Source organism: Cheilinus undulatus, linkage group 12 (genome assembly GCF_018320785.1).
Source record: "Cheilinus undulatus linkage group 12, ASM1832078v1, whole genome shotgun sequence".
Taxonomy (NCBI): domain Eukaryota; kingdom Metazoa; phylum Chordata; class Actinopteri; order Labriformes; family Labridae; genus Cheilinus; species Cheilinus undulatus.
Window position 1 is genome coordinate 43,089,737 of NC_054876.1, and position 16,401 is coordinate 43,106,137.

The 16,401-nt window shown below is 39.6% G+C and overlaps 1 protein-coding gene across 1 annotated transcript in view; it reads left to right on the forward strand.

The window, feature by feature from the left end:
- Positions 1-6,738: 6,738 nt before the first annotated feature.
- Positions 6,739-16,401, forward strand: part of zbtb16a (zinc finger and BTB domain containing 16a) — a 309,589-nt gene continuing 299,926 nt past the window's right edge. Inside the window, exon 1 of the mRNA XM_041801573.1 lies at positions 6,739-6,909. The gene's annotated coding sequence lies outside the window, so the exon portion shown is untranslated. The remainder of the gene's footprint in view (positions 6,910-16,401) is intronic.

The window sequence follows — 16,401 nt, forward strand, 5'->3', positions numbered from 1 at the left end:
TCATTTTTCAACCATAGTGGTTGCCACTTAGATCACACTTGATGCATACCAGATCAGGATGTTAATGTCATCACTCCCTCCTGCTAGCTTGCAACAAATGTTCCTGAATATTTCCTGCTGCCTTTTCAGGTTGTCACTCCACCTTTGTGTGGGAAATTAAGTACACTGTAAGACTGACCAGCAAAAGTTTGTTTAAAAAATATGTTAACTTAAAAATCCATAAAAGCTAGTTCAGCTCTACTTATCTGAGTTTATCATACACATTTTTAGTATTAAATAAACAGCACTAAATCACTTTAAAGTATATTTTGAATTTTTTTGAAGTTGGGTTGTATGAGTTACCCGGCGATAGTGGTGCCATTAGCCTCCGGAGATTTCAGTGTACATTTCCCCTTTGATAAGAAATGACTTATTAAAGCTGATCAGATATGCTGAGGTGGAAGAGCATGGTAGCCGAAGCTTGGATTGCAAAATAGTGTCAAACACAGCTAATCTTGCAAAGCAGATGGATTCATCTGATTCCGTGTTCCTCACTGGTGAATCCATCTTGCAAAGCTCCCGTCTGAACTGTTTGGGCCCGGTTAGAGAGTGACAGGACCAATCAGCGATGAGGGGCAGTACTTTCAGGCGCAGCAGAGTAGTGACGTACACAAGCAGGAGCTGGTACAGTTATGGAGGAAGAGATTAGAGCGGATGCTGCTAAAGTGCCAGTTTTATCAGAACTTGACGACATTTCTTTGTTAAAAGAAGAACAAAGAACAGCATTGAGTGGTTTTCTTTTCAAAAACGACAAAAGTCATGTACTGACATGTCTACAGTCGCCGTGGTTCGCGTAATGTAGTAGCGGCTACGTTACGTGTTTTGTTTCTCTGATTGGCCTGTAAAGATGTGAGGGACAGAACGTTCATCCAGTCACTCTCCGGGTTTTTTTTTTTCAAAAGCTTTGCCCTTTCCCAAACATTGTCTATAGGAGGTTTACCAGATGGATGTGTTTCACACATCCATCTGGCGTGTCAGATTAAAACACAGTAGCTTTCTGAGTGAAAAATGAAATGCTACAAAAATGCCTGATAGAGCGTACAATTGAGTCAGTAATTTGTTGTCAATTGCACTCAAATTACTTTATAATCATCCCTTATCTGCAGAGTTTTCTCAAAATGCCTTTGGGCATTAGACACTTTTGCACCATGACTGAAGTTGCCCACTCGGTTGGTCAAGTGGGGAGCAGCTTCACTATAGCATGGATGGTATGCCAAGCACAATGGAACAGGCATCTCTTGTTTTAGTTTGCACATTTACATCAATTGACTTGTAGACACTCAAGTTAGGGTGGCATGAATGTTCAAAATTAAACTATGTGTAAAGTATAAGAAATAGGAGGAAAATTGTAGTGAGAAAAAAATGTTGTTTTAGTGAGTACTGCTTGAAATCTTTTAGGTAAGCCGTGTCCTCTATTATTTTGAGTTCTCTTAACTTATCATGGTTTACAGCGTAGGGGATAGCCTTGAAATACTGTAGTTAAAACTTGGATAAAAATGGGGCTGTTTGCAATCACACTGAATTTGTAAAAGCACTACTGGAGTCTTCTTTCCAGCTAAAAACAATGTAATGACATTACTTTAGGGACAAACAGCTCAGGGGCTCCAGGCCCTGACCTGGTTTGCTTATGGGGTACAACTGGGCCTGCATCCAGGGATTAAAGTAACTGTAAGAGTGAGGGTTGTTTTAAGCTATTTTCAGAAAGCCAGCTTTTTGTGGCACCTCTGGCCTGTGTGATCGCAGCCTCAGGCACTTCCACATTTGGCTCAGCCCTCAGACCATGGCTGCTGTCACTGTGCATTGTCTTGTTTTTCTCCTAATATGTGCACAGTAGTAGATAATGTTTAGTATTAGCAGGCTGCAACTCGGCTGCATGACTAAGTCACTTAGAAAGATTTAAACCTTTGAATCATAAGCTGTATTTCCACATGCAACACTTTTATACAATACATATGTACATTTATACACTGTATGCACATGTGCACACAGGGAAAATATTGTTTTTGGCAATACTGACGGCATGTTTTGATGGGAATTCAATGCCGCTGCATATGTATCTCTGCTACTTTTATGATTATGTTTTTTCCTCATATTTAACTTGCTTTTTATGTCCCAGAAAACAGAAGGAAAACAAGATGGAAAGTTTTTATAACACCAAAGAAAGCATAATAAAGTATTTTATGAGCAATTTATCAGTTAAAGGGGACATTTCACATCTGATGTTGCACACAGATTTAGCTCAATGATGGAGCTTACATAAAACATAACGGTCTAGAAGTTAAGCTTACCTGAGGCTGTTTTTGCCTCATGATTTTACTTTTTGTTGCTTTTTTTTTTTTTTTTTTTTTGCACGACCTGGCCACATATTCAAGATATTAAATTAACAGATGCCAGTGAAGAAGTACAAGATTGTCATTTGAGCTGGGAGACAGACAAAAACTACAAACTAGTGTAGTTTTGGCACACTTCCATCACACCTAAAGAATAAAGAATGATGATGGAGTTTTTTCAGGTATTTGTTTTGGAGGACAAACAAATCAAGGTTATAGTAAATGATTCCTGCACAGATATTGAAAACAGCACGACAGAGAGGAGAGGGAGAAAGAAAGAAAGAGAGAGATGTGCTGAAGGATTAGCTGTGAGGAGGCGCTTCCCTGTGGAGAGCAGGCCCTCTTTTTCCCAGGAACACCGGGAACACTGTAAGGTGATTACTGTGTCGTTTGCCATCGGTCCAGTGGTTAAGCACTATGGACACAAGAGCTTCACGGCCTCCATCCGGCACAATGGGAATCTGAGTTTTTACATGCCTTTGATTCAGGAAAGCCTTAACAGTGTTCTCATTCTGCAAAAGTTTGATGAATGTGGAATTATATGAGTTATATGTTACATTTATGACCACTGCGTCCTCTTTTTCTTGTGTGAGTGTTACAGGATGGTGGAAAAATGTGCAGCCAGGGGGAAGTGAAGTTCTTTTCTTTCCTTAGAATAAAAGCTACCAGTGACCTTGCAGTGTACACTACTGGGCAAGAGGGACAGCTGGCATAAACACAGCTAACATGTACATTTAGCTGTTTCACTGAATGGATCGTATGTTGTGGCGCTTAAATAACACACATTATACAATAAACATTTCTGAAGAGCCAGTTAACCTAGGCATGATTGTATGGAAACAGCACAGGAGCTTTACAATGCCAGACCCTATTATCATGCACCTATAGAGGTGCTTTTGTGCATGTTTTCAATGCAGAGTAAAAAGATAAAAGCTTTGTATGCTTATGGTAAAGAAAACAGGCAAATAAGTAATTTTAAATCTATATTCTCAAGCATCATCAAGACCTTGGACTATCTGAACTATCTGTTGACTATAGGAAGAACAGAAAATAACACATTTTTATATTAGAAAAATATAACCTGAATAAATGCAAAATGTAGTTTTTGAATTCAATTCATTAAGGGAAATGAGCCATCCAATCTTACTTGGCCATATTCAAAGAAGTTATTGCCACCTAAACCTAGTAAGTAGTTGTGTCACCCTTTGCAGCAACAACTGCAAGCAAACAGTAACTGGCAATGAGTCTCTCACATCAATAGTCCACAGAATATTTTCACCAAAAGTCTTGAGGATCATCAAGATGTTTTGGGGCAAATGTGAGATGAGCCTTTATGTCCTTTTTGGCCAGCAGTGGTTTTGGCCTTGAAACTCTCCCATGGATGCCATTTTGCCCAGTCTCTTTTTTATTTCTAGATCATGAAAGCCAATGCAGACCCGACCTGAGTGAAGTGAGGCCTTTAGATGTTGTTTTGGGTTGTTTTGTGACCTCCTGGGAGAGTCACTGATACACTCTTGGAGTCATTCTGGTAGGCCAGCCACTCCTGGGAGGGCTCATCACTGTTCAAAGTTTTCCCCATTTGTGGATAATGGCTCTCACCATGGTTCAATGGAGTCCCAAAGCCTGAGATATGGCTTTGTAACCCTTTCCAGACTGATTGATGTCAGTGACTTTGTTTCCTGACTACTTCACTTTGTCTGACAGGTTCTATTTAAGGGTTTTTTTTTTTAATTCAACGGGTCTGGCAGTCATAAGACCTGGGAGTGGCTAATAAAATTGAACTCAGCTTTCTAGAGAAGTGGTTAATTCACAGTGGTAGGTAGAGTACACAGTAACAGTACTCAAGTAAAAGTACTGTTACTTAACAATAATAATTACTCAAGTAGAACTAACAGTTCTCATAAAAATAAGTACTTGAGTAAGAGTAAATAAGTACCTCATTAAAAGACTACTCAAGTAGTGAGTAATTTCATGAGTAACTTCATTTTGTGCAAATTATTAAAACATATTGGATTACAACATATTACTCAGGGGTAGTAATTTCATTTGCACATTGTCATAAATAAAATAGCATAACTTGCCAAAAGAGAAAGAAATAAAAAGCTTAACTTAATACATAAAGCAGCAGTCAATCACAATTATGGGATGAAAAATTCAATATAATGAGAAAAAACAGACTCTTTCTCTCATTGCAGTATCTATTTCTACATGATGATTCTAATCTCACATATATGAATATATACTTTGCAGTTCTTACTTTTTAATCACATTATATTCATTCTATCATGTGTGAATGATTTTTGACTCATATTTATGAAATTAATCTTATGAACTGGCCTCATTTCTGACTTTTTGCCCTTTTTTATTCAATTTTTACTTTTTAGCTCCAATTTATAAATTTTTATCCTGATTATCACTCAACAGATTTGGCAAGCCAAACTGAAACTTATTAAAACCAAAGACGACTTTGACCCACTAGCCCCACGTTATAACCATGTTAGGTATAATCACTGATATCAGAGATATTACACACACACGATAATAGTATCACCTACGACGTAACGATAAATAATGCTGTGTAAAATCACATTTGTGGCAGAGTTGCAGAGGTGGTAGGACACGTGACGTCATTTATCACTGACACTACTGTGTCTTTGCAGTCTGCAAGTTAAAACAGAGTTTGAACTTACATGTTTAGCTAACTAGCAGTGCAGTTGTCAGCTTGTTTAGCTTATTTACCATAACGTGCTTTCTTAGATTTGACGTGCTGTTTTTGAAGCTTGAGATCTCCACCGTTTTAGGTAGACACAGTAGGCAACGCATTATGTGGCTGCTGTTCCTCGTCGTTTGAAAGGCAAAGAGTCTTGATGTTACCTGACAGCTTCAATAGGAAACGTTTGAGAAAAGGCAGAGGCTTTGAAAAAAACTTGGTGCATGATTGGGTGAACGTTCCATCTGTCACATCTCTATGGGCCAATCAGAGCAACAAAACACGTGACGTAGCCACTGAGGAATAACGCAAAACATGGTGACTATAGACATGTTCTTTGTTCTTTTAGCGAAGAAATGTCATCAAGTTCTGATAAAACTGGCGCTTTAGCAGCATCCACTCTAATCTCTTCCTCCATAACTGTACCAGCTCCTGCTTGTGTACGTCACGACTCTGCTGCGCCTGAAAGTACTGTCCCTCGTCGCTGGCTGGTCCTGTCACTTTCTAACCGGGCCCAGACGGTTCAGATGGGAGCTTTTCAAGATGGATTCACCAGTGAAAAACAAGGAAACAGGCGTATCCATCTGCTTTGCAAGGTTATCTTGATGTTGGACCAGGGATGAACATGCTCCTCTGAAGGAGACGCAGGTATTACATCTTCAGCCATTATCTCCAACTATTGATACTCTGTGGTGCTGAGGATTTTACCTCACGCTGCTGTGAGAGCTCAGCTGAGTGTAAAAAAACACTTAATGAAAACAAATCATAGACAAGTAAAGTAGTGACCAGTGTATGCCCAATGTAACGGAGTAGAAGTATAGTTTTTCAATCACAAATGTAACAGAGTAGGAGTAAAATGTACTCTGCTCAATAACTACTTTCAGAAGTAGGATTTAAAAAAAAAAAAACTACTCAGGTACGTGTAACAGAGTAAATGAAACACATTACTACCCACCTCTGTTAATTCATGATTTAAAAAATGGCGAGGCAATTACTTTTCCACACAAGGTCAGGTAGATTTGGTAAATGAAATCTTCATTTAAAAACTGCATTTAGCATTCAGGTCATCTTTCTCTAATAATAGAATTTGTTTGATGATCTGAAACATTTAAGTGTGGCAAGTATGCAAAAAAAGGGATGAATGAAAAAAGGGGTGAATACTTTTCAAAGCACTGTGTTTGAAAGTCACTTACTGTGATGTCATCACAACTGCACCAATAAAATCAAAGCAAATATAACTTGATTTATGTAGTTCTATTTGAACATTTTACTAGATAATCTCATGATGCATCACATGAAAAAAAATCTAACCTAGCACTGTTAAGACATAACTTATTTTTCAGGTTCATGGAGTATCTTTTTCTTACGATATCATTTATTTGAAGCAGCTTACATTAGATACTCTATGATTTCTGACTGAGATTTGAACACCAAATCTCCTGCAGCAAAGTCAGTGATGTAAACCACTGAGCCATCTGGCACACCTGGGCCAATTTGTTTGTCTTCCCATGTGACATTTCAAAATGGCTTCTGTGAAAAAGGCTGCACTGAGCATGTGCAGAAAGAGAACACAGTGGTTTAATTTAATATGCTCATGTGCCAGGGCTGTGCCCCATGCACGTACAAATAACTAGGTTCTGTCGACTGCATTCAGGAGTTAAGGGAGCAATGTAGCTAGTTAGAAGATGCAGCATGGCGCTAAAGCAGAGTTACAGCAAAGGGTTTCGGTGTGGCAAACTGCAACACCATCAAGTCAGGCTAATATGCTTCAGACCAGCCTCTCAGCTCTGCACAAGAAGATGAAATTGCTGTCAACTTGAACTGCTTCTGGTAAGGATTTCACACAATAAACGCCTAGTCTAACATGAAAATCAAACTTTACACTTGCTGCACAAGTCCTTTCTTTTTTCTTTCTTTTTTTCACCAACACTTCAGCCATTAGTAATTCTCCTTCATGACTGCTCTACCTGCAGTACCTTCCCCACAACTTTCAACACACTGTAAACTCTGAGCTATAAGGATGCACTCACACTAGGCAATCTGCAAAATGCCCGAGGATGCTTGAGCCCTGAACTCCAGTCTATTTGACCAGTGCGAGTGGTCCTTGCTGTGCTTAGGCATGGTACATATCCTTGGCCTGGGCACAGATGAAAAAATCCATATTGATACAATCCTTCCTCTCAACAGTCATCTGAAACAATGGCAGAGTATTCTTGAGCCATATCTGACAAAAACAACTGAAAGTAAGCCACATAGCGAGTAAAATCACTATAATCTTGTCTGTGTATTTCCCCATTGCTCTAAAACTGTGTGTGTCACATTAGGACATGATCACAAATCAATTCTCCAACCTTGCTGGGCCTGGAGCAATTTTGAGTGGAGGCCAGTGAAAGAATGGCTAGGGGGACCATCATGCTATGGCAGAGTACAGGGCAACTGGGCCTAGTGTGAGTGTTCCCCAAGTTGCACTGGCATGAAAGAATAAAGATCTTTGTACTCTTAGTCCTTTATTTTTGGCTGTGTTCACTCACTCAAACCTGCACACTGAGTCCAATGCATTTTATCTGTATTTGCTGCAAAAATTTGTAGAATGTGGCCAGTAGTTTCAGCTGCAAAGAGAAAGGCACAGTGAAGATAATTCTGTGGCTCTTGGACTCCTTGGAAAAAACACATCCTCCATTTTTGCAGAGATCTTTGATACATCAGCTTGAGCGTCATTGGAGGGATTGAGCACAAATTTATAATTCAGTCTTCGTGATGTGGATTTGAGTTTGAGTTTGGCCTTTATCTATAATGTTCAGTGATTGATATCCACATAGCTAGCAAATCACAGTGTATAAAGTGAGGTTTCAGTGCGAGAAAGAGCAAGTGAGCAAAAGGGAGCTACGGCCTTTAAAGGTCCAATATTTTACCCCTGTAAGACAAGTTCATTTTGGTCGCAGAGGTCCCCAAACATTCCTGTGAAGTTTGTTCCTAAAAAAAGCACTCCAGTATTGGAGTGTCAGTATTTGCATGTCTATAAACCCCTCAGCCCTTTCAGCCTTTCTCAGAACAAGCTTGTTCTGTGTCTGTGTCTTTAAATGTTAATGAGCTGCCTGACTCCGCCCCTGACCACACCCCTCACAGAAAGTGGGAGAAAATCTGAGAAAGTCTTGTTTCAGCACACAATTTCTGAGGGGGGGAGAAAGAGAGGGAGGGAGGAAATGGATTTGTCTGATTGTGGACTGGCCAGGTACAAATATTTTTGATAGAGAAGCCTGAGAAAGTGTATTTTGCGCAATACGTCACCTTTAAATGACTTGGACTGGTGCTAAAAAGCACAAAAATTGAAACTATGTCACCTATGTCAGAAAAGAATTGTTGTAATTTATGTGGCTTGCTTTAGCCACGTTAGCTTTAACTAAAGCTAATGTAGCTGCGCTAGCTAAATCTCACTCTAGTGGTCTGCGGCGGAAGGCAGGGGTCAGCAGTTACACCATCTTGAAAATAATAGTGGACAAAAGTTTTGGTGTCAGTATGCAAACATGACATAAGGTCATATTTCCTCTGGTAATTTCAGATTAGAAAAGCAGACTCTGTGAGCAAAGGCCTTTAGTCTTCCATGCTGAATTCTACTGTGTTCAGCTTAGTATGCAGTAGCTCTTTTAAGATGTCTGACTATCCTTTTCTCACCTTATGGACTTTGCCATCCCGTTTGCTACCAATACAGTTGCTGACTTCTCAGGCTGAAGCTGTTGTAATATTTCCTCAGTTCAAACTAAAGCGTGTCACACACACTACATGATAATCGTGCCGTTTGTCAGGCTGAATCCTCCCCTCAGACCAAAGTCATCAAAGGCCCAATTGTCGAATGATTTTTAAGATTATCTTTCCAGATTATCATGTGCTGTGTGGTGTGTTAGGAGTTAATTTTCCCTCTCCTGTTGTGCGTGGACAGCCAAGCAGACAGAAGCAGACATGTGACTTGATACTGAGGAATAGCCAGTCGGTAAGCAGGCTGACTGTGGCAAGGATAGTGAAAGGCAGAGCCATAGATGGCACTGGTAAATGGGAAGCAGAGTTAGATAGACGTCAGAAATGGAGGAGAAACTTGTTGATTTGTGGCACAAAACTTGCACTGTAGAACATACCACAGATAAACTGACTGGGGAGGAAGCTGTAACAAAATGGCAACCCCAATGAACTTAGCATGTAGCTAACAGCTAACCACAGTAGCTTCTTCACTCTAAAGTCACGTTTGACCGCGCAAGACACTTTGAGAGGTGAGACCATGCCGAGACCCTGGTGGTCAGTGAACAGAATCTGTTATTGGAGAATCAGTGACTATTTGTCGTCATGTTTATAGTCTCTCACACTGTAAAAAATCAGTTAAGGTTTGAGTCACACTATCTGCCTCTGCTGGTCAGTTTTCTTAGGCCATATCCACACGTAGATGGGTAATTGACAAAAAAGGAGTTTTTCTGTGAGCTTGGTTGCAATTAAACTGCTTTCCTACAGCTATACATCCGAGCTAACAGCAGCCCTTAGCTACACCAGCAGACCTTACCTGTAACAATCACAAACCTGTGCCAAAGCAGACATGAGAGAAGAGTGAAAACAGCTTTTCTGCCATGAAAAGCTTTCAGCGTGGCTCTTTGCCCTTGTTTTAATAAAGAAATGTTGTCCAGTTCTGACAAAACTGCCGCTGTGGCTACACCCAAGCTAATCCCTCTACTAGCAGCCATTGTATACAACTACTCAATACAACCAACCACAACCCCATAACGATAACAAGCTCACGCCAAAGCAGTTCGGCAGAAGAGCAAAAACATCTCTTCCATCATGAAAAGCTTCAAGTGGTGTTTCACTCTTTGATACAGAAACGTGATCAAATTCTTACAAAGCTGCTGCTACATTGTGGTAGTCATTGTATCAGTTAGTACAGCTAAGCCCCGCCCATAACTACCACCTCATTCTCCTCAAATGATGCTGGTTTGGCACAAGCATTGTGGATTGGAGCTTTTCAAGATGGATTTGCCTGATAACCCGATGATGGAGAAAAGCTGTTAAAAAAGTTGCAGTGTGGGCCATGTTGCTTTGTATCCCTGCACACGATGAGCATCAAGGCAGCTTGCATAACAAATGGGTGCAAAACCATCAGGTGTTCACTGGGTCACAAAGGCACAGCATTTTGTACCAGTGTATCAGTTGCATCTATATGACTCTGCCTGCTTGTTTAATGAAAAATAAGACATTAACAATGGGTTGCATATCCTTAACTTTAGAAGGCAATGTTGAAAAAATGCTACCACTGCTGCTCAGGACATTCATGTTCTCTGAATCCTGCATACTCACTAATCATGCCAACAGTAGCCTAATAATTCTACTATTGCTACTTCAAAGTAGCTGTGATCATATTGATTATCCCTACTTTAATCAATAACGTAACACCAACATCAGAGAGCTGATGTATTATTCCAACTAATCACTTTGTTTCTGAAAATTCCGCCTGAAAAGGGAACGGCGGATTTCCCAAATTTCAAAGGATTTCAGTGTCTGTGTTAACTGGGTCACCTCTCTGTGCTCAGTGTCCAAGAGGCAGGAAAAGCCTCCAGCCTCTCTCACCACAGGGTCTTGTGTGAAAGTAGACTTGAGTGGGAAGAAAAGATGGAGTAAACAGTGAAAAACAGAGCAGACTGATGAGGAGGAGGCCGGGGTATTGACTGATCTAAACATCCCCTTTATTTCTGAGGATATGTTGTTTTTACATCAATTTCTTTTCATGAATAATAACTGAGGTTTGCTCCGCGCCTTTTTCCTCAGTCATAAAACTCTGCATCACCTCTTGGATATTATTAACTGTGTCGGAGATTTACTGTACACAGGACTGCAGGGGGTGTAATGGATTAGGAGAATTATTGTATACAGCGTAGTCCCATTCTTTGGACCAACATTTAAACCTCTTTCCCTTTCTCTTAATCCTCCTTTTTTTCTCCTTACTGCCTGTTTCTCCACATTTATTTCTTCACCCACCATTTCACTATCGAGTCCTTCCCTTACTCATTACAGTGATGTGAGATTAATTTAAGTACATGGACTTGGTACTAAACTAGTCTATCTGTGGGCTTTTTGGCCCTTCCAGGATGTCCATGCAATCTCCTCAGAAAGGAAAGAGGCTATTAAGCAGCCCTTCAAGAAAGGATGGAGGGAATCAAAGTGAAGGCAATTGAACGCAGGTAGACAAACAAATTCACACAGTGACACTGGGGAGAAATTGAGGTGTGTGCTTGTGCATGTGTGCTGTGTGAGAGTGTAAGAGGTTTTTTTTTTTTTTGAATATATCCTTTTAGTCTTACCTCAACAGCAAGGTCTCACTACAGTGTGTGGAATAGTCTGAAATTTAAATATGTGCAATCACTCACATCAACATAAATGCTGTCTTTTTCTACGGTCAGTCTGCATGAATGTTAAACTCCTGTTTTTAATTTGGAAGTCTATTTCGTGCCAGTGAATGAAATTCATTAAAAAGGCGAGTGACTTCTACTGAGGGAGAAAGTCTGACAGAAATGCTGGTTTATGGGATGCATGGGTCAAACGGAGAGCTTGTACCCAGTGCTGAACTGGCTCAAAGTTGAAATCTGATTTTATTTAAAGATGCTGATTAAACCAGTGATTCTCAACATTAGGGTTGGGACCCCCTTGGGGGTTGTGAGACACTGAGAGGGGGTCTACAGATGCCTTATAAACACTAAGAATATTTGTCCAATTACAGTGCTGCGACTTTACACCAATTTTGCCATATTTTAACCTGTTTTCATCACTTTTTCCCATCACTTTCACCAATTTTGCCACATTTTTGTCACCTTAAACCCATTTTTGTCCATTTAAAACCCTTTCAACCACCTTTTCTCTGTTCAAACCATTATTGCCACTATTAACAACTTGTTAACCCCATTTTTTCTCATTTCAACCACATTTTACCATTTGGTGTGCCCATTTTTGCCAGTTCAACCTCTTTCTGTCAATTTCTTCCTATTTTTCTGCCTCAATTAACCTATTTTTCCCAGTTTTTATCATTTTTTCATCCTATTTCACAAAAATTTCACCAAATTTTGCCCTGTAAGTCCATTTCAGCCACTTTTTAACTTTTTTAATCATCTTTTACCACTTTTTATGCCTGTCTTTGCCACTTTAACCCAATTTTTGCAATTTTTTATTTTGTTGACACTTTTATCTCATTTTTGCCACTCCTAACCCATTTCTTCTTTTAAAATCAAATTTCACGACCCTTTCCCACCATTTTCTGCTATTATTAACCCATTTTAACTTCGTTTTAAAAAGGGATTTACACTTTCAAGAAGGCTATTTACTACACAAACGAATAAACCAGATTTTTGTTTCTTTGCTAAGACAGATATAAAATATGGATACTACAGCTTAACTTTACAGTGGGCCATAATTTTGCTGACCTTCATGGGCCCCCAGTTTAGCTGGGCCCCAGAAAGCTCTCCCATTTATCCACCCTTATGGACAGCCTTGTGTGCACATGGCTATTCTAGATTGTGCCTGGCTATTTTAGTCTAGTTTTAGTCCAAGCATTTATTCTCTTGCCTGAATCTGGTACCAAACCATGGTAGTGTGTTCTATGCACCCTGCCAAACCTGGGGTCCCTTCTTTCTACAGCTGAGAGGTAGAATAGACACAGATGCATTGTGTTTCACAGACTTGACTAGTTTGAGGCCCTGTCCACGTGGAGATGAGAACAATATATTGCCGTTTTGTTTTGAAAAAGTCTGAAAACACTGTAGTGCATATGCCAAGCCTGTACGTGGCGCTGTATTGCTGCCACGGAAAAGCACCAAAAGAGAAGAAAATCATAGAAAACTGACACAAACTTTCTTCTAGTTGCCCTTCCAGTTGTTCTCTATGTTGGATTTAAGAACATATGGTGTATGCATTTCGTGGTGGTTGTAAAGGAGTGTCAGATTTTGCTCTAAAGGCCATAACAAGCTCAGTAGCTTCTGCAGCACGAACACAACCCTGTAATCAACCATTATTGTTTAGGTTGGAACCACACAGGCGTCTTCAGGTTTACGGATTTATGCACTCTGGGACCCATTTTTGAAAAGTATTGTTTACAGTCACCCAAAGCGCCGTTTCCGTGTGGATGAAATGCCGACAGGACAAAAAACTTTTGCGTATACTCCTACATTCATCTCTCTGTGGATGGGGCCTGAATGTCCGAAAGAAAACTGAATGACATTTTAGTTTTAGTCATCTTGATGAAAACTAAACTTTTTTTTTTGTCAGTTTCAGTCATCAACGGTCTGTTTTTGGTTAGTCTAAGTCTAGTCTTTCTCATGGAAAAAGGCTGTTGATGAACAATTTTAGTCATAGTCGACGGAATTAACATTGGTGTGAAAGCAACCTTAGAAATAGGGAAGCCCAAGTCTTTCTTGCTGTCCCGGTAATCCTTCTTCAGTTTCTTGACTTTATTAATTATTTGGTCTGGCATTCAGGTGAACCCAGCCTCCATCATCTCTTCTGCACATTCAGCATATAACTCGCTCTTCCTTCTACCACTCTCACCTGGAATTCTGTCAAAACCCAGATCGCAACTAAGCATTTTGTATCTTCAGCAGACCACTTCTCCATTTTCCACTCATCTTCACAACCTAGAATATGACACGCCAAACCAACAACCAATGATTTTTTGGTTCCACTTGAAAACGAATTATCAGGTTCTGAACCAATTTTTTCCAGTTTGAACTCGCGGTTTGTTTAGAATTAGGTTCGAGAACCAGCATATAGCCCTGTCGGTCTAAGAGGCATATTAGTATATGTATACAGGAACCACAAGAAAGTCCAACCAATCTGGTCTGCCTTTGCATGCCCCCTTGTGAACCGAGACCAAAGCTGATGTGAAAATCCAACAATGTAACAAATCGGTCCATGATTCAGCCCAAAAAAATGTACTAGAGTTGTGAAAACGCTGAAAGTGTTACCCTTTGATTTCATGGGCCCCCTTGCCTCTTGAAGCAGATTTATAAAAAAATTGGTGTCTGTTGTAGGCGATAGAATTTTCCTTGGCAAAGTTTTGCAGGGAGTTGCATGACAGACTAGCTAAAACGTTGCTTATGCACATAAAGCAGGGGTGTCAAACTCAGTCACAGCAGGGGCCAGATTCTGGATTCAGGTCTAACCTGTGGGCCTGGTCATGGTCACCTTTTTAATCATAAACTACCAAACTAATTTCACCAGTAATAAAATATAAAAAGAAACTTAGCACTGATGATACATGATTTTGAAATTTTAAAAGTTAAAAAGTTTAAAGGCTCAAAATCTGAGAAACGTAAATTTATTAGTTCAAACAGGTCAAAACATGAAATTGAATTTTTTTTTAATCAGGCAAATATATTAGAAAGAAAGACAAAATCATGAGTTTAAAAGACCAAAATATGAAATAAAAGTCAAAATATGATTTAAAATTTTTAATTGTGAGTCTAAAAGGTCAAACTCTAGGATTATGAAGTCAAAGTTTTGATTAGAAAATATTACATAAAATACAAAATAATTGATTAAAAAGGTCAAAATATGACTTAAAATTTAGAAATATGAACCTTAAAACTTAAAATATTGTTGAGAAGTCAAAATTATGAGTTAAAATTCTCAAAGTATGAAATGAAAAGTCAAAATCCTAAATTTTAGTCCTAATTCTGAGATGCAAAATTTAAAATACGAAATTAAAAACACAAATTAATTTCTTTTTCCACCCTCCTATCTTCTTTTCTAATTATTTTTACTCCTTACTTTTTCAGATAACAAGGATATCTTAAATCATCAAGGATAAGTTTACATTTTTATACTTGAGGAAGTCTGCAGACCTCTTACTGATGGGCCAGATATAACAGAAGTATGAGATCATCTTGCGGGCCAGATTTAACTGTTCCACAGGTCGGATTTGGCCCCCGGGCCTTGAGTTTGACACCCCTGACATAAAGGATGAGATCAGATCAGCAAAAAGACAAGATACATCACTTTGTACATGGAGTTCCCAAATTTGACACAAAACGACAGTTCCTCACTGTGGTTCGAAGTGTTTGGCTGAAAAAAGTCATAAATTGTTTAAACAAAGATAATAGAATTTAGTTGAAATCTGCTTAGTCTCAGCTGCTAATTACCCACTGGCTCAGCACGTTTTGCTTTTGCATTTTTAGAGCTTTTCCAAATCTTTAAAGGCCCACGTACTTCCCACATGCTCAAACAAACGGCGAGGGCTCTGAAAGAAGATTTCCTGCAGAAAGAGTGAGTTCGATGTACAGTGAAATCCCTCTGATTTATTGGGTCAATGTCTGCCTCATCCACTCTCACTGTACAATGCTTTCGGACTACCTGAGGCATGGGAGAGAATTGATCTCCTGTCAGACTGTAACCGGGGCTCCTCTCCTCTCGGATCACCACCTCTCTGTTGTGATTTCTTCAACCAAGGAGATCGGCTCACATCGGTGAAGAGTGTAAATGGGTTCACACGTGTTAATAATTAATGAGAAAATTACCCCACCAAAGTCCATGTGGGGTTTTGTGTTTGTCTGGGCAGGTTTGTGACTCCTTTTCCCTTGTATCACCTGTCTGAACCAGAATAGATGCAGACCTTGACGCTTTCATGAGAAAATTAAATCAGAAAGTCTCTTAAAAACAACTAAGCAATTTGGTGACCTCTGATCCCTCCGTCTTTTTTGTACACTTAGCCTTTTCAGTGTTTGATTAGCGAATATAAGAGTGACATGAAAGGAGATGAATAGGCTTTGTCCTTAAGGATACAAAAGTCCAAAAAACACGTGAAGCTAGGAGAGAAAAGATGTTTTCTCTTCCCTGTGCCTGCCTTGTCTCTTCTAATGCTTTTGTTCCTTTGTTTTGTTGTTCTTATTTTGTTGTTTGTTCACAATAATCTGCTCTCAGGAGTGAAAGTAGAGCCTTAAAACTGGAATGAATCATCAAGTTAATGTTGTAGGGGCCGGAAAAAAAGCAGCCTGGATGTGGCAGCCTGTCACGCATGTATATACCACCAGGTTTTAGAGTCAGCAGAGTGGCTACTTGTGAAGCTAGATCATACATTTATTCAGTAACACGCCTTGATATCACAGAGGAACACCAATTATTCCATAAGGCTGCTGTAACGTCCAAAGGTCTTCTATAGAAGGGTCACACCACAGACTCCCACCGTATTTAATGTGAGCTAACGTGACACGCCAGATGAACTGTTTTACATATCCACTGCACGGGTTTTACATCCATCGGGGGAACAGCCCATAGCTTGTGTTTGGGAAGGGCAAAACCTTTGAC